Source organism: Onychostoma macrolepis, chromosome 04 (genome assembly GCF_012432095.1).
Source record: "Onychostoma macrolepis isolate SWU-2019 chromosome 04, ASM1243209v1, whole genome shotgun sequence".
Taxonomy (NCBI): domain Eukaryota; kingdom Metazoa; phylum Chordata; class Actinopteri; order Cypriniformes; family Cyprinidae; genus Onychostoma; species Onychostoma macrolepis.
Window position 1 is genome coordinate 4,993,380 of NC_081158.1, and position 26,063 is coordinate 5,019,442.

Genomic DNA, 26,063 nt, shown 5'->3' on the forward strand with positions numbered 1-26,063 from the left:
AGGAGTTAGGACAACCAGTTAAAAGAAAGAAGGTCATGTCTAAACTAAGGGTTGAGAAATATGATGTAGCGTTTCTTCAAGAAACACCTCTCACAGAAGGAAGCAAAGAAGTTATTGGGGCTGGGTTGGGAAAGTATTTTATAATGTGGGTACAAGCAATAGTAAGGGGGTGATTACATTGGTTAATAAGCAATTGCAATTTAAATGTATAAAGCAAATTAAATACAAAGAGGGGAGAATTCTTATTATACTGGCAATGTTTATGCACCAAATACGGGTGATTCTAAATTTTTCATTAATTTAGAGGGTATGTTCCTTACATCTAAATCTATTGTAGTCTATACGGACGCATATTAAAGCATACCGGCACGCATGTATACCTTGTTGCTGATGACTGATAAAGGTCTACTGCTGTGACTAGTTTCAGGCTTACTGTATAACATTTTAGAAAGAAATTCATTTTAATAACATTTTATAAATATTTGTACAATATATTCAGCATATTTAACAACCTGTTTTGTATCTTAATTTAATGCATAAGCGATTTATTAAAACAAGTTTATGAGAGTCATTAAAACAAGTTTATGACTGCGACATATCTTGGTCAACAGCAACTAATGATCAACGAATTGGAGCGGCATCGGCCCGTTATCATTTTAAAACGTCAATTATAGCCTTCAATTTGCAGGTTAGAACTGCATGTGTATTGGATGTAGACTGGTGAATATTTATTTTAATGCAGATCCCATATTCTAGCACTAACCTAATAGAATTATCTTGATAAGTTATTATAATACGATAGATTCTAATAGTGATTTGTCGGAGCAGTCGAAAAACTCCAACTTAGGAGATATTAAGAGGCATTTGAAATCGACAAAATAATCTCCACTTTATCGGGGTCTCGGAGGAAAGGAAGGCAGAAACATAATGAAGTACATGGGGATCTGATCTCTACAGTTTTGACACATCAGGAAGTCAGATGGAGATAGAACGAGCTCACAGGCCAAGACCCAATCCTGAGGACAGACCTAGACCTATACTGGTGCGATTTCTGAGATCAGGGGATCGTGATGCGGTTTTGTGTGCTGCGCAGGAGAGATCCAGTACGAGGGGAATCAGATACAGATTTTCCCAGACTGTGCAGGGGCGACACAACTTGAGCATTTTGTGGCGATGGTGGGAAACAGTTACAGTAAAAAAGAGTTTTTTTTTGTTGAAAGGACATTTCTTGATAATGACTTCTCAATTTTGCGCTCTGTTCTTGTTCAAGCACTGTTCATATAATTAAAATTGGGGTTAGGGTGTCAGTGGCAAGTTTGTGTATGTACGATTATAATTGCTACTTTTTATATATATTTTCTGAAAGCTGGTACTGCATTTATCTAGAGTATTGCATCTCACCACATGGAATGTGAAGGAGTTAGGACAACCAGTTAAAAGAAAGAAGGTCATGTCTAAACTAAGGGTTGAGAAATATGATGTAGCGTTTCTTCAAGAAACACCTCTCACAGAAGGAAGCAAAGAAGTTATTGGGGCTGGGTTGGGAAAGTATTTTATAATGTGGGTACAAGCAATAGTAAGGGGGTGATTACATTGGTTAATAAGCAATTGCAATTTAAATGTATAAAGCAAATTAAATACAAAGAGGGGAGAATTCTTATTATACTGGCAATGTTTATGCACCAAATACGGGTGATTCTAAATTTTTCATTAATTTAGAGGGTATGTTCCTTACATCTAAATCTATTGTAGTCTATACGGACGCATATTAAAGCATACCGGCACGCATGTATACCTTGTTGCTGATGACTGATAAAGGTCTACTGCTGTGACTAGTTTCAGGCTTACTGTATAACATTTTAGAAAGAAATTCATTTTAATAACATTTTATAAATCGCATTCTCTGCGAGAACTTCACAGAGATAGCCTACCCAGATAGCACACGTATGTCTGCAAGATGTCTGTTAAAGATCTCTTGATCTGGAAAGCATCTGCTGTCTACAAACGTCCAACAGACGTCTTTCAGATGTCAGTTTTACATACATTCTAAATCATAAACATCTTAAAGACATCTAATAGACGTCTATTTGACATCTAAAACGAAATGTCCTATAGACGTATTGCAGATGAGCAAACACTCTAAAAAATACGTCTTCCAGATGTAAATACAGACGTCAAATAGATGTCTCCAAGATGTATGTGTACTATCAGGGTAAACATTTGCTGGGTATAAATATGCACAGGCGGACTGTAGCCTATGACAGATCGCCAAGACAATTTTTTTTTAAAATGTCATATAGGCCTAATGTTCATTGTCAATATTATCTTATTTAAACCTTTTATGTGGTTCAAATAACTCTTGTTGCTATCTGCGCTGCATTCATGCGTAGCGCAAGATTTTGCATATTCGGCGTGCATGCTGCTGTTAGGCCTATCATTTTTAAATTTAATTTAATTTAATTTAATTTTTTTGTATGCAGATACAAAACATGAATCTGCAGTCTTACTCGCAGTCTATTTTTATAAATATTTGTACAGTAGGCGGGCCTATTATATATTCAGCATATTTTACTTAACATTGTATCTTAGTTATTTAATGCATAAGCAAGTTTTCAGCGGCATCCGTTTAATCTTGATCAACAAATGATCAACGAATTGGAGCGGCGTTGGTCTGTTAGATCATTTTAAAATGTCAAATAGCCTTCAATTTATAGGTTATAACTGCATCTGTCTCGGATGTAGATTGGTGAAGATTTATTTTAATGTAGATTCCAAACTCTAGCGTTAACCTATTTAAATGTGCTACATTTTTGGCCCATATTTAAGTGTTTGTGCGGAATATTAATGCGCATGCCTGACAGGGAGGCAGGCGCACGTGCGATCACTTGCATTTTTTTCTGATAATGAAACAACTTAAAATCAGTTCGAAACTGATTTTATTTATGTAAATTCATAATAACAACAAAACGTTGTGATTTTGTAAAATAATTAAAACAAACAGGATATGCTTTTTGCCGTCTGTCTCTGAACTGGAGCGTGTCTCAAAAAAGAACCAAAACACAGCGTGTCTCACATAGGCTACAAGAGAAATATAGCTCTATAGAAAGCTTGAAATGTATACTGTTAAACGAACCAATTAAAAACTAAATGAAATACTCCCTGATTATGTAATCTGTATGAAGGTTCCATTTCTCTCTAAAGGCACGTCCAATAGGCTACTGTGGAGAAGAGAGTCAGCACTTTCAATTTAATCTTGCAGCCGACAAGAAAACATTAGTTTATTAATAAATAATTAAAATGTCAAATTTTTCTATACATTAATAATCATTAATTTAATTTAATTTAATTTAATTTAATTTAATTTAATTTAATTTAATTTAATTTAATTTAATTTAATTTAATTTAATTTAATTTAATTTAATTTAATTTAATTTAATTTAATTTAATTTAATTTAATTTAATTTAATTTAATTTAATTTAATTTAATTTAATTTAATTTAATTTAATTTAATTTAATTTAATTTAATTTAATTTAATTTAATTTAATTTAATTTAATTTAATTTAATTTAATTTAATTTAATTTAATTTAATTTAATTTAATTTAATTTAATTTAATTTAATTTAATTTAATTTAATTTAATTTAATTTAATTTAATTTAATTTAATTTAATTTAATTTAATTTAATTTAATTTAATTTAATTTAATTTAATTTAATTTAATTTAATTTAATTTAATTTAATTTAATTTAATTTAATTTAATTTAATTTAATTTAATTTAATTTAATTTAATTTAATTTAATTTAATTTAATTTAATTTAATTTAATTTAATTTAATTTAATTTAATTTAATTTAATTTAATTTAATTTAATTTAATTTAATTTAATTTAATTTAATTTAATTTAATTTAATTTAATTTAATTTAATTTAATTTAATTTAATTTAATTTAATTTAATTTAATTTAATTTAATTTAATTTAATTTAATTTAATTTAATTTAATTTAATTTAATTTAATTTAATTTAATTTAATTTAATTTAATTTAATTTAATTTAATTTAATTTAATTTAATTTAATTTAATTTAATTTAATTTAATTTAATTTAATTTAATTTAATTTAATTTAATTTAATTTAATTTAATTTAATTTAATTTAATTTAATTTAATTTAATTTAATTTAATTTAATTTAATTTAATTTAATTTAATTTAATTTTTTGTATGCAGATACAAAACATGAATCTGCAGTCTTACTCGCAGTCTATTTTTATAAATATTTGTACAGTAGGCGGGCCTATTATATATTCAGCATATTTTACTTAACATTGTATCTTAGTTATTTAATGCATAAGCAAGTTTTCAGCGGCATCCGTTTAATCTTGATCAACAAATGATCAACGAATTGGAGCGGCGTTGGTCTGTTAGATCATTTTAAAATGTCAAATTTTTCTATACATTAATAATCATTAATTTAATCTACTTTTCTCTGTGCTTTGTGGAAGAATTTATGCGTGTGCTTGAGCGGAATATATTGAAGCTCACTGGATTATAGGCCTATTGATTTAATATAAATGTGCGATTAATTAAATAATGGCTTAAACTAACGAATAGTTAACTAGAAAAATCTTTAGTGGGGGGCAGCCCTATTAAACACCCTCTAGACGTCTCTGTTAAAGTTTTTAAAGCAATTTATACGCATTTCCATAGTTGGATAAATTCCGCTTTCAGAACGGTCACATCCGTAACACATGGGTATTTCCCTCATTTAAAATATAAAACCGGTTTACAGACTGAAACTTTCCTAATATCTGGACTCTATTTTAAGGGGTTTAGAAAAAATATAAAGAGATGGTTCAATATATTGGTAAAGAATATACAATTTATGAGAATTTATATTTCAGGTTTTGACTGCGAATGTCACGTCCGTAACGCTGGAATTGCCCAGATGTTAAAATACTTTCTAAAATTCTGGCAAACAGGTTGGATAGGACTGGTTACCTCTTTGGTTCCTGGGGATCAGGTGGGTTTTATACGTGGCAGAAATGGGGCAGATAATATTAGGAGACTTATTAATATTATGTGGTCAGTGGCTGACACTGATGGTCCAGTGGCAAAAAATCTCACTGGATGAGGAAAAAGCTTTTGACTGTGTGGAGTGGGAGTATTTATTTGAGACATTAAAAAAATTTGGGTTTGGGAATGTTTTTCTTTTTTTTATATATATATATTTTATTTTAAGCTTTTTGTAATGACATATAAAACAACATATTTAAACGATATAATACAATAGAATACAATACAAACAAAACAAAACAAAAAAGGAAAGAAAAAACAAGGGATGGAATGGGCTAACATGGATTGTTGGAATACAGCAGTTTTACATAAAAGCAGATTAGACAGGCTTGAGGAAATCAAGGAAGGGCTGCCATACAGCTTGGAATCGGCAATGTGGTTTGGGCTCCAATAAACATATACCTTCCAATCATATAACATGGAACAACTCAGACAACTAGGTTTTGAAAAAGGGGGCATCTGAAGATTTCCAGTTTAAAAGTATTATCTTTTTGGCAAGAACCATACCCAACAACAGTGAGTGTTGTTGAGAGCTTGAAAAAGTGTTCAGTAGCTCAAAAGTCCCCAAAATTGCTAGAATGGGATCAGGCTTCACAACCTTTTGAAAAACCTTTGATTTTTGGAGTAGCATCTTTGACTTTTTTTCTAACAAGTTAGGGCAAAACCAGAACAGGTGCGATAAAGTGCCCTCTGTCACTTTACATCTATCACATACTAGAGAAATAGTGTTGAATATTTTATTTAGTGTAACTTTGGAGTAGTACAATCTATGTACTGCCTTAAACTGGATCAGCCTGTGTCTGGCATTTATTGAACAATATTGGATCTTACTAAGGCAATCATTCCATATTTCATCTGACAAGTCTACACCAAAATCCTTGGCCCAAGCTTCTTTTAGGTGGTTTCTGTTTACAGACATTGGGAAGATATTAACAAATCGTTAGATCAAATGTCTAGAGGTTGGATTTGACATAATACATTCATCAAATGTATTAGTCTTTGGTTTGCTAACAAATTGTGGAATGACTTCTTTAACATAATGCCTTATTTGTAAATACCGAAAGAAATCAGACCCAGGAAGATTAAATATAGACTGTAATTGACTAAAGGATTCAAACATTTCATCTACATAGAGGTCCCCAAGGGACTTTAAACCTTTGTTTCTCTATGCAGCAAACCCCAAATCAAGTTCTGATGGCTTAAACAAATGATTGTAAGCAATTGGAGTATGAACAGCGATATCAGGCAAAGTACAATATCTTCTTATTTGGTTTAATATTCGTATTAAATTTTTTATCATAAAATTATTCCCAATAGATTTTGATGAAGGAGACACCTTTGAGAAAAGTAGAACTGGAAGACAAGATTTAGTAAGGGATCATGTCTCTATCTTAAGCCATAATGGATCAGCTATAGAGGAAATTTCACTAAGAACACCTTTCTGCCAGTAGGATAGAGCTCTAGCATTTGCTGCCCAATAGTAAAATTTAAAGTTTTATAGGCCCAAATAAATGGCATGATAATTGAATCTAAAAGTTTAAAAAAGGACATGGGTATATAATTGGGAAGATTTTGAAAAATGTATAGAATCTGTGGTAAAATAATCATTTTAATTGTGTTGATCTTTTCAACCATTGATAAAGGAAGTAGCCTCCATCTACCAATATTATCCTTCACTTTATCAGTCATTGATAAAAAAATCTGTTTAAATATTTGTTTAGGATTCTTTGGAATCTTTAGGCCAAGATAAGTGAAATGATCTTCAACCAGTTTGAAAGGCAAAGAACCAAAGTGATTGGGATTTGTATGCTTAGAAAGTGGATAAATTCACTTTGGACCAATTAATAGTATACCCAGATAACTTGCCAAAGGCGTTAACATAATTAAGCAAATGAGGCACTGATTTGATTGGATCAGAGAGATATATTAAGAGGTCATCAGCATATAAACTAACCAGTACTTCATTACGTGAATATGGGGGTGACTTCTAATCCCTATTGCCAATGGTTCCAAGGCAATATCAAAAAGAAGAGGAGAAAGAGGATCTCCTTGTCTAACTCCCCAATGTAACTCAAATGGTTTAGATTTATTAGCATTTGTTAGAATGGAGGATGAAGGATCTAAATCCTTCATCAGTCAGTCCTCAGTCAGTCTGTGTCAGCCACAACACCTCGAGCACTACCACACTGAGCACAGGTGCCCCACAAGGCTGTGTGCTCAGCCCGCTGCTCTTCACGCTGCTGACCCATGACTGCACTGCCAAGTCCAGCTCCAACCACATCATCAAGTTCGCTGATGACACAACAGTGGTAGGTCTCATCAGCAACAATGATGAAACGCACTACAGAGAGGAAGTGGCACAGCTGGCGAAATGGTGTGGCACTAACGACCTGTCCCTCAATGTGAGTAAGACAAAGGAGGTTGTGATGGACTTCAGAAGAAACTCCGGTGATCACCCCCCACTGACCATCGACAGCTTGACTGTGGAGAGAGTCAGCAGCACTAAATTCCTGGGGGTGCACATCACAGAGGATCTCACCTGGACCACCAACACCATGTCACTCTCCAAGAAGGCACAACAGCGCCTACACTTCCTCCGCCGGCTGAAAAGAGCAAGTCTCCCTCCACCCATCCTTACCACTTTCTATAGGGGTACCATTGAGAGTGTGCTGACCAGCTGCATCACTGTCTGGTACAGGAACTGTACCGCAGCAGACCGCAAGACCCTCCAGCAGACAGTGAACACAGCTGCAAAGATCATCGGTGCCCCTCTCCCCTCCATCCTGGACATTTTCCTCACACGATGCTCCAGCAAAGCCAACAGTATCGTGAAGGACTCCACACACCCCTCCCACAGTCTCTTCCAGCTCCTACCAGAGCCCGCTCTGCCAGACTGCTCAACAGCTTTTTCCCCCAGGCTGTGAGAGCCCTGAACTCAAATCACCCTGCAACTCTCTCAACAACCCATACAAACCCCCTACCTTCTGATACATGGACCATCTGAATCTTATGGAACTTTTTTTGTGCAATCGAAGTGTGCTACACACAGGTGAGTGGGCCTGTACAAACCACCTGTAGTAGCACACTCTCCTCCTCTATGCGCACTAGTCACTTTTCACACACACTGCTGTGTGTATACAAATCCCACAAAAAGACTCAGTAATATATGTATGTTTACATGCTCATGCACTACAAATCATCCTGCACTGTTCCCCAGCCAGCTGCTGACTCACAATGTTTCTCTTCGCACATGTACAGTATTTATCTGAAACACTCGTATAGTTTGTATAGTTTGTATTTTTTAGTTTATGTATAGGTAAAAAAATGTTTTTATATATTGTATATTTATAGTCAAAATCTATCAGTAGGATAGTTGTGTATAGGTTTATATTGTTTTACTTCATTGCTGTATGCCTGTATTTATGTAGCACCGTGGTCCTGTGAGGCACGACATTTCGTTCCACTGTATGCCCCCGCATGTAGCGGAATGACAATAAAGTTCAACTTGACTTGACTTGACTAAATACTAAATTTTTACCCACTTAATAAAACTGCTTCCAAATCCAAAACGCTCAAGCACTTTTAGCATAAATGCCCACTCTATTTGGTCAAAAGCTTTTTGAGCATCTAATGAAATAATCGCTGCTGGGGGTTCTTTTCCAAAGTCCTTGTAAAGAACATGAAGAAGGCGGCGGACATTGCAAAACGAGAACCTGCTAGGTATGAACCCAGTTTGATCTGGATGTATTATTGTTGCAATATGTTTGCCTAATCTATTAGCCAGCACTTTTGTTATTACTTTCTGATCAAAATTTAAAAGCGCTATAGGTCCATAGTTGGCTGGTTCAGTGTCATCTTTTCCTCTCTTTAAAAGTACAGAAATGTTGGCCTCATATAATGAACTCGGGAGTCTATCATTTTCAAAAGAATCATTAATCATTCTCAAAAAGTAAGGGGCTAATTTTGAAACGAAAGCTTTATATAATTCACATCCAAAGCCATCGGGTCCTGGTGTTTTACCAGACGGGAAGGACTTAATGGCCCCCAATATATCTGCTTCAGTGAACAAATCTTCTAACTCCTCTTTTGAAGCCTCACTAAGTTGAACTAGGTTAAGACTATCAAAAAAAAGCATCAAAATCTAATTGGCTAGCATCACATTTTGTGGAGTAGAGATCATTAATCAAAACAAAACACATCAAAACAATCATTAATCTCTTTTGGATCAGTTATAATCTGATTGGTCTTCACCTTTTTGATTGTTTTGCTTGCTCCCCTCTTAACTGTCTTGCCAGAGTTTCCGGCTTATCACCTAATTCGAACTGCTTCTGTTTCAGTTTAAGTAGGAGGCCCTCAATTCTTTTACCTAAAATAGAATTGTATTCATATTTTAACTTTAAGATTTTGTTGTAATCCTCTTGTGATCCAGAGCTTCTATATGCCTGTTCAAATATTGGAAGTAAATTTTCAATTTCTAATTTTCTGCTTCAAATTAAATAATGTGGCCTCTCATGACTGCCTTAAGGGTGTCCCATAAGACTGAATCTGAGACTAAGCCGTTATCGGTTATTATCATTGGTAAAGAAAAATTCGTCAAGTTTAGTCCCAATATATTTTTCAAAAGATGGATCCTTTAGAAGATATGGATTGAACCGCCAATGATAACTTCGCTTCCACAAAATATCCTTAAATTGAATAGAAATGGGACTGTGATCTGAAATCAACCTATTATGATACTGTGTATCAATTATACTAGGCACAAGCTCAGAACTAATCAAAACATGGTCAATCCTAGTATAGGATTTATGGGTAACACTTTATTTTGATGGTCCCTTTTGAACATTCTGTTGACACAAAGTAATGTGTAACTACATGTCAACAAACTCTCATAAGAGTGTTAGTAGACTGTCTGCTTCATATTCTAACTCCTCTTTTGAAGCCTCACTAAGTTGAACTAGGTTAAGACTATCAAAAAAAAGCATCAAAATCTAATTGGCTAGCATCACATTTTGTGGAGTAGAGATCATTAATCAAAACAAAACACATCAAAACAATCATTAATCTCTTTTGGATCAGTTATAATCTGATTGGTCTTCACCTTTTTGATTGTTTTGCTTGCTCCCCTCTTAACTGTCTTGCCAGAGTTTCCGGCTTATCACCTAATTCGAACTGCTTCTGTTTCAGTTTAAGTAGGAGGCCCTCAATTCTTTTACCTAAAATAGAATTGTATTCATATTTTAACTTTAAGATTTTGTTGTAATCCTCTTGTGATCCAGAGCTTCTATATGCCTGTTCAAATATTGGAAGTAAATTTTCAATTTCTAATTTTCTGCTTCAAATTAAATAATGTGGCCTCTCATGACTGCCTTAAGGGTGTCCCATAAGACTGAATCTGAGACTAAGCCGTTATCGGTTATTATCATTGGTAAAGAAAAATTCGTCAAGTTTAGTCCCAATATATTTTTCAAAAGATGGATCCTTTAGAAGATATGGATTGAACCGCCAATGATAACTTCGCTTCCACAAAATATCCTTAAATTGAATAGAAATGGGACTGTGATCTGAAATCAACCTATTATGATACTGTGTATCAATTATACTAGGCACAAGCTCAGAACTAATCAAAACATGGTCAATCCTAGTATAGGATTTATGGGTAACACTTTATTTTGATGGTCCCTTTTGAACATTCTGTTGACACAAAGTAATGTGTAACTACATGTCAACAAACTCTCATAAGAGTGTTAGTAGACTGTCTGCTTCATATACTAACTCCTCATTGTGTTGTTCTCCCAACAGATATTCTACTGACTATAAGTAACTTTGCAAGAACATGTCAACTTAATCAAAGCCTAACCCTACCAGTCAACTAATACACTACTAACACTCTAATGAGAGTTAGTAGAAATGTAGGTGCAACATTACATATAGTCAATAGAATGTGTTAAAGGGACCATCAAAATAAAGTGAAACCGATTTATGTACATGAGAGTAAAATGAAAATTCTTTATCTGTAGGGTGTTGCAGCCTCCAAATATCTACCATGTTCCTATCTTTAATTAGCCTATTTAAAATCTGAACGGAAGCTATGGTAGGAGGTGGCTTAGTGGATGATCGATCTACATACAGATCTAAATAGCAATTGAAGTCACCTCCAACTATAACATTTGCACATCTACGTGGAATTAAATCAAAGATTTTTTTGAAAAAATTTGGTTCATCTGTATTTGGACCGTATATATTTAACATTGTTATATAGAGGGAATTGAGCTGTCCTGAGATCATAACATATCTGCCATGGGGATCAGCAGTCACTGAATCAAGCTGGAATGAAATACCCTTCCGAAAAAGGATTGCTACACCCCTGGCTTTACTGTTAAATGGTGCTTAATATACCTGAGATATCCAGTTTGCCCTAAGTTTACGTTCTTGTCCAACAGCTATGTGTGTTTCCTGAAGGAAGAGGATATCTGCTTTTAGTGATTTAAGAAAAGCAAATACTTTGCCCCTTTTAATGAGGTGGCCAAGCCCTTTAACATCCCAAGAAGCTAAGGTTAATGTATTATTTCCTCCATTTGTTTGATCACTTCCAATCATTTAACTATTGTACAAAACAAAGTAAGCCATGAAGTAGCCCCCCACCCCAAAAAAGGAACATCTTTAACAAGTATAGAACTCTTTATCCCCCCTCCCCGTGCCTCAAATGACTTCCCCAAACGAAGCATTATGGCTCACTCTAATGGTTAGACCACTAAGAACACGAAAGTAGTACAATAACAATCTAGTGCTAATGCTTTAGTATGACTGAAAACAAACAAAATAAAAACCCACAAGAGAAAAAAGAAAAACTCCACAACCAAGTCGTATCTGACAGAATGGTCTGGATTAACAGTCTCTATTGTAATCTGGGAAGAAGCTGGGGGACTGGGGGATCAGAGAAATCCACGAAGAGTTGCTTGATCAATTCTGCCACAAACTCAGTCGGTCTTCCTTTCTCGACCCCTTCTGGAATGCCGATAAGCCTAATGTTGTTACGACGTGATCTGCCCTCAAGGTCGTTGAGTTTAGACTTCAGCATCTTGTTTTCCTTAAAGTGTTCAGAGAGTTTTCTAAAGAAACAATTTGAGCCTCATGATCATTCGTCTGCCCCTCTACTGCATCAATTTTGTCGCTCAACTCTTGTTGCGTCGCTTGCATAACTTGAAAAGTCACTTCAAGTTTGTCAAATCTTTCATTAAGAACACTAAGGATCTTATCCAAAATCTTCTCTAACATCAGCGACATCCCTTCTTCCTCAAAGCGAGACCCTCTGCTCGATCAGCCGGCACCATGTTGTCCGCTACGTTAGCCGACTGCTGAGAGGATTTACCACCTTGCGGTGGTTTTTTTGACGGCATCGATTCGATTTGAACCTTTAGATGGAATGTGGAATGCTATAGATTTCAAAGTAACTTTTAGCCCTATCAAAGCAGGTTTAGAGACTATTAATTAAGACTTTTATCAACTTGGATGTGGAGCAGTTGCAAAACATGTCTACCTCCTACGCTGTTCCATAGCGCCCCTGGGAATGTTTTTCTAAAATGGATATGGTTACTGTATACGCTACCCCAAGTTGCAGTACAGACTAATGAACACATTTCCTTTTACTTTACGCTGACAAGAGGGACCCGTCAAGAGTCTCCGTTATCTCCCTTGCTGTTTTGCTTGGCTTTAGAACCTTTGGCGGCAGCTATAAGAGCAAGTACAAACTTTCCTGGGGTTCCTGTGGAGGAACAGTCCATAAATTGATGCTGTATGCAGATGACATGTTGTTTGTCTCAGAGTCTCAAAACTCAGTGCCATGTTTGTTGGAGGTTACTAATTAATTTTCTAAGCTTTCTGGTTATAAAGTTAACTGGTCAAAGTCTGAAGTGCTTCCTTTGACAGTTTATTGCCCGATGTCATTTTTTCCAGCCCACTCCCTTTCAGTGGCCCAAACAAGGTATAAGATACCTTAGTATTCTCTTCCCTCATGAACTTAAAGAATTAGTAAGAGTGAATTTAGAGCCACTACTACAAAAAATTTCAAACGATGTAGGGAGGTGGTCATCACTAAATTTGTCTCTTTGGGGTGAGGTGAATGTTCTTAAAATGAAATGCCTTCCAAGAATTAATTATCTACTTCAGTCAATCCCAGTAGAGATTCCTCTGCAATATTTTAAACAGTTTCATAAGTTATTCAAATCATTTCTTTGGAAGCAATGGAAAGGTATTTTGAAGTTAGGGGATGTTTATGAGAATGCCACTTTGAAATCGTTTAACCAATGAACCTAAACCTTTGGCCTGGTAGGCGGGGCTAAACAGGCAGTGCTGTAGAAGCAGGAATAGATCATCTTCTGTGGAGGCGGAGCTTATCCACACTATTACATCATAAATAGGCACATTCCACAAGCTGTCATTTTGGCAGACTGGCTTCAATAGAAGCTGTTTTAGACTAAGAACAAAGTTTTGAGTTCTGAAAATTACAGGATGTTTCTTAACCCTCTGGGGTCGACAAACGCGTATACGCGTTTTGAGGCAGATTTTCCTGATAAGGCCGAAATGAGCTTGAATTACTCTGCCATTTTTGATCGTACATATAAGAGCAATACACCATTAGAATCTGTAAGGGGTCTACTTTTATTTGTATACACTCATAATAACAACTAAACTTTGTGCTTTTGAAGAATAAAGAAAACAAACAGGGTGCGCTCTCTGTCTTCTCCGTCTCCGCGAACTGCTTTTTGAAACACGTCACTAAAATGAACTGTAACTCCACAAATACTTCACACAGAGACATGAGAAATATATCTATAGAAAGCTTGACATGTCTACTGTTAAATGAAGTAAGTCTTACCGAAAACAAATATTCTGTGATAAAGTAATCCGTATGAAACCAAGGACATGTCCAGTTTTTCCGTCTGGACTCATTATCTCTAATTAGGTCACGCCCACACGCTGCTCGCGCTTTTGTTATTACAAATCTCCACGCGAGCCACGCGGCATGTAAACGCCCACACCACCGTAAACAAAGCAGCAACGCGTTCATCTCAGATACTTTTCAGTTTTGGAAGAACACGCTGAGAGGAAAAAGAGTTATATTTACCTCAGAAGACGCGCTGAGGAAAACAGGATTTAAAGAAGAACACGATTTCACCCAGCAGAGGAGATGAGTAAGTAATGTTTCTTTTTTGCATTAGTTACCGTTTTATTGTGACATAAACTTGAATGGATTTACTAACAGTTAGCTGGGTTTTCCCAAACGACAACATATATATATATATATATATATATATATATATATATATATATATATATATATATATATATATATATATATATATATATATATATATATATATATATATATATATATATATATATATATATATATATATATATATATATATATATATATATATATATATATATATATATATATATATATATATATATATATATATATATATATATATATATATATATATATATATATATATATATATATATATATATATATATATATATATATATATATATATATATATATATATATATATATATATATATATATATATATATATATATATATATATATATATATATATATATATATATATATATATATATATATATATATATATATATATATATATATATATATATATATATATATATATATATATATATATATATATATATATATATATATATATATATATATATATATATATATATATATATATATATATATATATATATATATATATATATATATATATATATATATATATATATATATATATATATATATATATATATATATATATATATATATATATATATATATATATATATATATATATATATATATATATATATATATATATATATATATATATATATATATATATATATATATATATATATATATATATATATATATATATATATATATATATATATATATATATATATATATATATATATATATATATATATATATATATATATATATATATATATATATATATATATATATATATATATATATATATATATATATATATATATATATATATATATATATATATATATATATATATATATATATATATATATATATATATATATATATATATATATATATATATATATATATATATATATATATATATATATATATATATATATATATATATATATATATATATATATATATATATATATATATATATATATATATATATATATATATATATATATATATATATATATATATATATATATATATATATATATATATATATATATATATATATATATATATATATATATATATATATATATATATATATATATATATATATATATATATATATATATATATATATATATATATATATATATATATATATATATATATATATATATATATATATATATATATATATATATATATATATATATATATATATATATATATATATATATATATATATATATATATATATATATATATATATATATATATATATATATATATATATATATATATATATATATATATATATATATATATATATATATATATATATATATATATATATATATATATATATATATATATATATATATATATATATATATATATATATATATATATATATATATATATATATATATATATATATATATATATATATATATATATATATATATATATATATATATATATATATATATATATATATATATATATATATATATATATATATATATATATATATATATATATATATATATATATATATATATATATATATATATATATATATATATATATATATATATATATATATATATATATATATATATATATATATATATATATATATATATATATATATATATATATATATATATATATATATATATATATATATATATATATATATATATATATATACAGATGTTCCTGATATTAACATGCTCACAAATGTTTTTTGTTTGTATTTTATTGAATCTTATACCAGCACCAGATGTATCCTGATGTCTCTTCAAACTGTTTTCCTCTGAGAGCGCTGTACCATCATCAGATGTTCAACTACACTGATATTCTATGTCAAAACAAGCTCCTTTTCTACTGATTGTGTTTTTTCTTCTTGAATCCATGGAAAGAAGTAGAAACACTTAAATAAAACACGTAAATATCAGGTATGATTTACTTGTTTCACTTGTTGAACAGAATCTGTTTTCAGGAATGACTCAAAGTCTGTTCACATCTCTGTGGTTAGATCAGTGTGCACAATAATGTGTCTTTGACCTTCATTATGTATGTTTTGATTATACTGTGTTGTAAATAAAATACAAATAATTTAAAAAACCCTTTTTTTTCAATCTCCTCACATTCTGTCTTACCTGCCTCAAAGTCACAGTCACACTGATGGGCCATTAGGGGCCCATAGGGGAGGGCCCTTTGTCTCTCAGGTGAAAATCACTTAATATTCATGGCCATTGCCACTCCCTCGCATATAGACCCTCGATCACAAAACATTTCTTGAAAATTTTAAATCAATATATTGTTTTCTGTGAATGAGTAAGCAGAATGATTTTCACATAATTTTGAAGTAAATATTCTAGCCTACAAGACTGATTACTCAAAAGTCTTGGTCAGGACTATTTAGTGTGGGTTTTATGGCCTTATTTCAGCTACATTTTTTTTCCCAAAACTTACAAACCACACATAATATTTTTTTTCTAAAAAATGCAAACATGTACATCCATCTTGGTCACATATTATTGTAGGACAGTTTGTGCTGAATACAAAAAAATTACATGTTGGTCAATAGTATGTTTTAAGTAGCTGAAATAAGCACAAATATCAGGGCATGTCAAAACATCTCAAGGGCCCCAAAATGACCTCGGACCCCAGAGGGTTAACAAACTATCCTACCTACCCTTCCACCACTACAATGCTTGTCCATTAAATTTCCTCAAAAAGTGCAGTCTCACCCAATAATATCACATCTCCAATCAATTTGGAAGAGAACAGCAAAAATTAATTTTAACCCCTTTTTGAACACAGCTTCAAGTATTTGGATGAATCCCAAATTGTATATCAGAAAGTCAACATTTCTTTGGAAGCAATGGAAAGGTATTTTGAAGTTAGGGGATGTTTATGAGAATGCCACTTTGAAATCGTTTAACCAATGAACCTAAACCTTTGGCCTGGTAGGCGGGGCTAAACAGGCAGTGCTGTAGAAGCAGGAATAGATCATCTTCTGTGGAGGCGGAGCTTATCCACACTATTACATCATAAATAGGCACATTCCACAAGCTGTCATTTTGGCAGACTGGCTTCAATAGAAGCTGTTTTAGACTAAGAACAAAGTTTTGAGTTCTGAAAATTACAGGATGTTTCTTAACCCTCTGGGGTCGACAAACGCCAGATACGCTGCTTTTGAGGCAGATTTTCCTGATAAGGCCGAAATGAGCTTGAATTACTCTGCCATTTTTGATCGTACATATAAGAGCAATACACCATTACATTTACATTTACATTTATGCATTTAGCAGACGCTTTTATCCAAAGCGACTTACATTGCATTCAAGTTACAGTTTTTACATTTTTTATCAGCTCTTGCTTTCCCTGGGAATCGAACCCATGATCTTTGCGTTGCTAGCGCCATGCTCTACTATTTGAGCTACAGGAAAGCCATTAGAATCTGTAAGGGGTCTACTTTTATTTGTATACACTCATAATAACAACTAAACTTTGTGCTTTTGAAGAATAAAGAAAACAAACAGGGTGCGCTCTCTGTCTTCTCCGTCTCCGCGAACTGCTTTTTGAAACACGTCACTAAAATGAACTGTAACTCCACAAATACTTCACACAGAGACATGAGAAATATATCTATAGAAAGCTTGACATGTCTACTGTTAAATGAAGTAAGTCTTACCGAAAACAAATATTCTGTGATAAAGTAATCCGTATGAAACCAAGGACATGTCCAGTTTTTCCGTCTGGACTCATTATCTCTAATTAGGTCACGCCCACACGCTGCTCGCGCTTTTGTTATTACAAATCTCCACGCGAGCCACGCGGCATGTAAACGCCCACACCACCGTAAACAAAGCAGCAACGCGTTCATCTCAGATACTTTTCAGTTTTGGAAGAACACGCTGAGAGGAAAAAGCTTTGTTTACCTCACAAACCGAACGCGAGCGCAGCTGGAGCCGGCGGAGGAGGAGATATTTTATATCGAGTAAGTAATGTTTCTTATTGGCATTCGATAATGTGTTGTTGTGACAAAGTTGAAGGCATTTACTAGGTGAACTTTTCCCAAACTATAACTCCAGAATAAAATGTGTGAAATCGAGTGCAACATTTTGAAATATGATAGGCAACCTTTCATTGCATTTAAATGTTGCACGACGTGAGGATAGTTTATGTTCTATAAACAATGATATAAAAGTAATGTCTAAGAAAGTTTAGACCAATCTTTACTGTGAAGTAGCCTACTCTGTTTGCAAATACCTGCTCAAACATGTTTATAATAAGCTTAACAATAATAATTTAGTTTCTCAGTTATAAAATGTTGTTTTTGTATTGTATGATAATACATGCAAAGCATGTGTGCATCTATGTTATAAAATCACGTTGGCAATATTGGTGATTGCTAATGTAATAATATAGTTGCTCCTGATAAGCATGCTCACTAATTTATTTATTAATTTTAGTGGGGGGGTGCTTTATTTATTTTGAATAGTAACAATATGTAGGCCTATATATTATAATAAATATAATGTACTGTTTTTGCTGTACTTTGGATCAAATAAATGAGCTGAAGTCACTTCTTAAAAAAAAAAAAACATTACAAATCTTACTGTTTAAATAATTTGACTGGTTGTGTATGTATTGTCACCATGTTTGCTTTGTCTTTGTCCGTTCATTGTGTTGCTCACGTCTGTTTTGTGTTTTCTCATGCAGTTTCTGCTGTCTCCTGTTTCCTGGGTTCCAGTTTCCTGCCACTGTTTTGGATATTTTGGATATTGCACCCACGATGTCTTGACTCTTCTGTTGTTTGTTTGTTTGTTCCTAATAAACTGTTTAACTGCACTCGCAAGTGAATCTCAAGTTATTTTATGTGATAGTTATATGTATACACATTAGTTATATGTATACACATTTCTTTTTTCCTCACATTCTTTCTTGTAACTCTTCCCTCTCAATCACATACCTGACTCAATGGCTCATTATGGAGCTCATTATGCGGTGTGAGTCACAGCATTATCCAGGATATTTTCAGATCATTTTGAAGCGAATATTCTAGGCTACAAGATCCAGTTCTCAAAAGTCTTGTGAACAAATGTTCTGTATGTGTCTTATGGCCTTATTTCAGTTACTTTAAAATTTTAGTTTTTTTCAAACCACTCATAAACGTTGTTTTCTCAAAAACACAATCATGTACGTACATGCTGCTCACATATTATTGTAGCCCAGTTTGTGCTGAATATAGTGTTTTTAGACTTTAGCCATTAAAATATTTATAAGCAACTGAAAAAAGCACAAATGTCAGGGCATGTCAAAACTTCTCCGGGGCCCCAAAACACCCTCAGACCCCAGAGGGTTAAAGTACATTGACCTGTTATATGTCAAAAGATCAAGGAAAATTTGTAAATGTAAATTTGATTATCCACAATGTATTATAAAAAACAGCATGTTCTATAAACAACATGTTCTATAAAGAAATATGTCTGAAACAACATGATTGGAGCAGTAGTGGTAGTGTTTGTTTAACATTTACATGTGAATGTTGTACATCTCAAACAAGTAAACAAACTTCAAGACTATCAAGTTTATAAATTACCAACTTCTAAAAATATTTAGCTGAACAGTGTGAATAGATCTCATGAGTCTACAGCTGCAGTGATGATGTAGTTAGGTTGACGTGAAGCTGACAATGATACTGTATCAAACTACAAACTATGATAACAGAAAAACTATTCATCAGCATGCATTAACTAAACCCATGTTGTAGCAAATAAAAAAGACCAAATCATTTGCTGGTGTGAGTAACTGAGAGAAGGAAAGGATGGAAAGGGTGTGAGGTGTGGCTAAGTATGGTGTCCCATACTCAGAATTTGTGCTCTGAATTTTTATGCTTGAAATAACATACTTAACTTACTTGAGTTTTTCCAGTGAACAGTTTGGATTCTCCAGTTTTTCAGAGAACAGCTTCACTCCTGAATCTCCTGGGTGATTGTAGCTCAGATCCAGCTCTCTCAGGTGTGAGGGGTTCAAACTCAAAGCTGAAAACACATAACCACAGCCTTCCTCTGTCACCATACAGCCAGACAACCTACAAACACAACAACAGTCCACATCACATTAGTAGTACAATCAGACAATCTAGTGTCTTATAGATCCACAAAGAAAAGCACATGGCATATCTGGAGTTTCTTTTCAGTTAACAGAAATATTCTTTAGGGTTGTTCCGATTCCGATACTAGTATCGGAAATTCCACCGATACCACAAAAAATTCTGGCATCGGTATCAGCGAGTACTTGAACCCATGTACCAATTCGATACCATTTTCTTAAACAAGACCTATAGTTATGCCTGCTAGCTTTGCTTAATGCTGCAAATCGGAAATCAATTCTTCTTCGCTGCTCAGAATGCAAACACAGAAAGTTGTGCTGTGTTGCCACAAGCAACCACTATTTAGAGCAGTGAAGAAATACAAATGTGCTAACACATTGCCAGTAAATCACTCGCATATGTGACTAAATCTTCACTCTGGGTGACTAAATGATGTCTAATATTAGCCACTGGCTAATAAATGCTCGGATTTGACTCGCCAGTGTGTGAGATGGAGGCTATGTATAAGTTTAGCACAGACATATTTTCACTCGCTGAACACTGACTGAGCGTTTCACTCTCCGTCAAGCGATCTGTGCTGCTTTTCAGATCATCTGAATGGATGCGCAGCGCACCTGTATTTGATGTACCGTAAGCTCTAGTGTGAAGCGCATGACTCGCCGTCGCTTTGCTTATTTCTCACACGAAAAGAGACAGAGGGAGAGAGAGAGAGCGAGAGAGTCTTACATGTAGCGTGTCAATTCTGCATGGTATGTAAACGATATTCTTTGTTGTATTTTCCTGTCAAAATAACAGAGTTCCTTTTGGAATTCTTCAGCTTTTAAGAATTGCTGGGTTCTCTGGTAGTAGGCAGAGCTAATGCGCAAACGACAATCTCATTGGCTGGCGCTCAGCTATTATTGTCCCTGTTTTGATTTCAGCAAATCAGTTCGAGCCAATGCAGACAACGTGATTAATATTCATGAGTCCAGCAGCTCGTTAATCCTTAGTGCGTTTTATATTGTTCTTAGTAATCATACTATGAATTCTACTATCTTATCAGTATTATTGATAGTTTTTTTACAGAAACACTGAATGACAAAAAAAGCGCCACCACCAGTCCTAAGTTCAGTTAAAATTACTAATATGCATTCACACATGGTTACTAAGTTTTTATTCTAATTACTAAAGTTCTATCACTAAATAATACTTGATTATCATAATATATGTGACCCGGGACCACAAAACCAGTCATAAGGGTCAATTATTTGAAATTGGGATTTATATATCATCTGAAAGCTGAATAAATACGCTTTTCATTGATGTATGGTTTGTTATGATAGGACAATATTTGGCCAAGATACAACTATTTGAAAATATGAAATCTGAGGGTGCAAAAAAATCTAAATATTGAGAAAATCGTCTTTAATGTTGTCCAAATGATGTTCTTAGGAATATTACTAATCAAAAATTAAGTTTTGATATATTTACAGTAGGAAATTTACAAAATATCTTCATGGAACATGATCTTTACTTAATGTCCTAATGATTTTTGGCATAAAAGAAAAATCTATAATTTTGACCCATACAGTGTATTTTTGGCTATGGCTACAAATATACCCCAGCAACTTAAGACTGGTTTTGTGGACCAGGGTCACATACAGGTGCATCTCAATAAATTAGAATGTCGTGGAAAAGTTCATTTATTTCAGTAATTCAACTCAAATTGTGAAACTCGTGTATTAAATAAATTCAACGACACAGACTGAAGTAGTTTAAGTCTTTGGTTCTTTAATTGTGATGATTTTGGCTCACATTTAACAAAACCCACCAATTCACTATCTCAACAAGTTAGAATACTTCATAAGACCAATAAAAAAATACATTTTAGTGAATTGTTGGCCTTTTGGAAAGTGTGCTCAAGTATATATAAATGTATATGTACTCAATACTTGATAGGTGCTCCTTTTGCTTTAATTACTGCCTCAATTCGGCGTGGCATGGAGGTGATCAGTTTGTGGCACTGCTGAGGTGGTATGGAAGCCCAGGTTTCTTTGACAGTGGCCTTCAGCTCATCTGCATTTTTTGGTCTCTTGTTTCTCGTTTTCCTCTTGACAATACCCCATGGATTCTCTATGGGGTTCAGGTCTGGTGAGTTTGCTGGCCAATCAAGCACTTTGGTTTTCAAAAAACACAATGGACCAACACCAGCAGACCAAAATCATCCATGGACCAAATCATCACAGACTGTGGAAACTTAACACTGGACTTGGGCTATGAGCTTCTCCACCCTTCCTCCAGGCTCTAGGACCTTGGTTTCCAAGTGAAATACAAAACTTGCTCTCATCTGAAAAGAGGACTTTGGACCACTGGGCAACAGTCCAGTTCTTCTTCTCCTTAGCCCAGGTAAGACGCCTCTGACGTTGTCTGTGGTTCAGGAGTGGCTTAACAAGAGGAATACGACAACTGTAGCCAAATTCCTTGACATGTCTGTGTGTGGTGGCTCTTGATGCCTTGACCCCAGCCTCAGTCCATTCCTTGTGAAGTTCACCCAAATTCTTGAATCGATTTTGCTTGACAATCTTCATAAGGCTGCGGTTCTCTCGGTTGGTTGTGCATGTTTTTCTTCCACACTTTTTCCTTCCACTCAACTTTCTGTTAACATGCTTGGATACAGCACTCTGTGAACAGCCAGCTTCTTTGGCAATGAATGTTTGTGGCTTACCCTCCTTGTGAAGGGTGTCAATGATTGTCTTCTGGACAACCAGCAGTCAGATCAGCAGTCTTCCCCATGATTGTGTAGCCTAGTGAACCAAACTGAGAGACCATTTTGAAGGCTCAGGAAACCTTTGCAGGTGTTTTGAGTTGATTAGCTGATTGGCATGTCACCATATTCTAATTTGTTGAGATAGTGAATTGGTGGGTTTTTGTTAAATGTGAGCCAAAATCATCCCAATTAAAAGAACCAAAGACTTAAACTGCTTCAGTCTGTGTGCACTGAATTTATTTAACTCTCTGGGGTCGACAAACGCGGATACGCGTTTTGAGGCAGATTTTCCTGATAAGGCCGAAATGAGCTTGAATTACTCTGCCATTTTTGATCGTACAGATAAGAGCAATACACCATTTGAATCTGTAAGGGGTCTACTTTTATTTGTATACACTCATAATAACAACTAAACTTTGTGCTTTTGAAGAATAAAGAAAACAAACGTTCTCAGTCTTCACTATCTCCGCGAACTGCTTTTTGAAACACGTCACTAAAATGAACTGTAACTCAGCAAATACTTCACACAAAGACATGAGAAATATATCTATAGAAAGACTGACATGTGTGACTGGTCTTCATTTAGCTCTGCGTTGAGTGGATGAATTGAATCAGGCAATGAGAATTACTCAGGCCACATTTTATTCTGCATGAATAAAACACAAATCATAACAAGCTTGAATCTGTGGCCTTCTTTCACATTTGTATCGTCAACCTCTCCTCAATCACGCTTGCCGCGAACTGAGCGGCATTTTACAGTTTTCATTTTCTCATATAATCAAATCAAACAGTGTTCAACATATTCCATAAAAAAGAATAAAACATTACATAAATTCAAAACAATATTAGAAGCATGAATGAGAACATACTTGCATGAATAAAATCAAATCATAACAAGCTTGAATCTGTGGCCTTCTTTCACATTTGTATCGTCAACCTATCAGTGAAAGGGATTATTTTAACCACGAAGCTTGCACACTCATGCTAATGAACTCATGAATTCTCGACAAAAATACATGCTTCATATTATTCATACAAACTTCATACATGTTTAAATAAGAGTAAAGTGCATTGTAGAACAAAATTACATGTATTATTACGATGAACAAAACTCATTTTAGAACAAAATTACATGTATTATTACGATGAACAAAACTCATATGATACTTTTTAGACGGAGCTTCAGTGCAACTCACCTCTCCTCAATCGCGCTTGCCGCGAACTGAGGGAGAGCAGCCGGAACCGGAACACAACACTTAAAAGGAACCATGTACCATATTCACAATACACCAGCCACTGAAAACAAACTTAACTATGAAAACATGAAATCTTAAATATAAGAAATTGAAATTAAAAGAATAATTTTGAGAATATAGAATTAAATAAATATAAAATAATTGATAATTACAAGGAGAGAAATTTTGAGTGAAATTAATAATATAGCACCGGTTACACATGTCTACTCTTAAATGAAGTAAGTAATCCGTATGAAACCAACGACAGGTCCAGTTTTTCCGTCTGGTCTCATTATCTCTAATTAGGTCACGCCCACGCGCTGCTCGCGCTATTGATATTACAAATCTCCACGTGAGACACGCTGCATGTAAACGCCCACATCACCTTAAACAAAGCAGCAACAGGTTCATCTCGGATACTTTTCAGTTTTGGAAGAACACGCTGTGAGGAATGAGCCTTGTATTTACCTCAGAAACGCGCTGAGAGGAAGAATCTGAGGAGATCTTTTATACCGAGTAAGTAATGTTTCTTATTGGCATTAGATAATGTGTTGTTGTGACAAAGTTAAACGCATTTACTAGTTGAATATTTCCCAAACTATGTTGTTTTTGTATTGTATGATAATACATGCAAAGCATTGTGTGCATCTATGTTATAAAATCATGTGGGCAATATTGGTGGTTGCTAATGTAATAATATAGTTGCTCCTGATAAGCCTATCAACATGCTCACTAATTTATTTATTAATTTTAGTGTGTGTGTGTGTGGGGGGGGGGTGCTTTATTTATTTTGAATAGTAAAAATATGTAGGCCTATATATTATAATAAATATAATGTACTGTTTTTGCTGTACTTTGGATGAAAAAAATGCATGCTTGGTGAGCTGAAGACACTTCTTAAAAACAAAAACATTACAAATCTTACTGTTTACAAAATTTGACTGCTAGTGTATGTATTGTCACCATGTTTGCTTTGTCTTTGTCTGTTCATTGTGTTGCTCACGTCTGTTTTGTGTTTTCTCATGCAGTTTCTGCTGACTCCCGTTTTCCTGGGTTCCAGTTTCCTGCCACTGTTTTGGATATTTTGGATATTGCACCCACAACGTCTTGACTCTTCTGTTGTTTATTTGTTTGTTCCTAATAAACTGTTTAATACATATAATTTGAGTTGAATACTGAAATAAATGAACTTTTCCACGACATTCTAATTTATTGAGATGCACCTGTATATATACTGTATATCACCTGTATATGGTGAAGCACACCATAAAATAATTGTATCAATTCATACAGGGCTAATAGTACATACAGCTGTATAACCAGATACACACCCAGGTATCGGATCAGTACTCGGTATCGGCCGATACCCTGAGCCTAGGTATCGGAATCTGTATCGGGAAGGGAAAAAGGTTATCGGAACATCTCTAATATTCTGTTGAGGTCACCGTTGAGGATTTTTTTTTTTTTTTTAAATGTCATACTTTAAAGGGTATAGCATGATTTCCAACATGTGGTTTGATTATAGCTTTTGGCATTGTAGCTGTAAAATGCATTTTTTAAAATGAAAATCACTGGTGTTTCTAGTCATGTGAACACCACTGATGACC

General features: G+C 33.4%; 1 protein-coding gene and 1 pseudogene across 1 annotated transcript in view; one reads left to right on the plus strand and one right to left on the minus strand.

Annotated features, from left to right (window-relative positions):
* LOC131538364 (protein NLRC3-like) overlaps positions 1-26,063 on the plus strand; it is a 230,206-nt gene that overhangs the window by 82,039 nt on the left and 122,104 nt on the right. The gene's annotated exons all lie outside the window — the stretch shown is intronic.
* The window catches only part of LOC131538366 (NLR family CARD domain-containing protein 3-like), a 74,437-nt pseudogene that overhangs the window by 23,753 nt on the left and 24,621 nt on the right, over positions 1-26,063 (minus strand).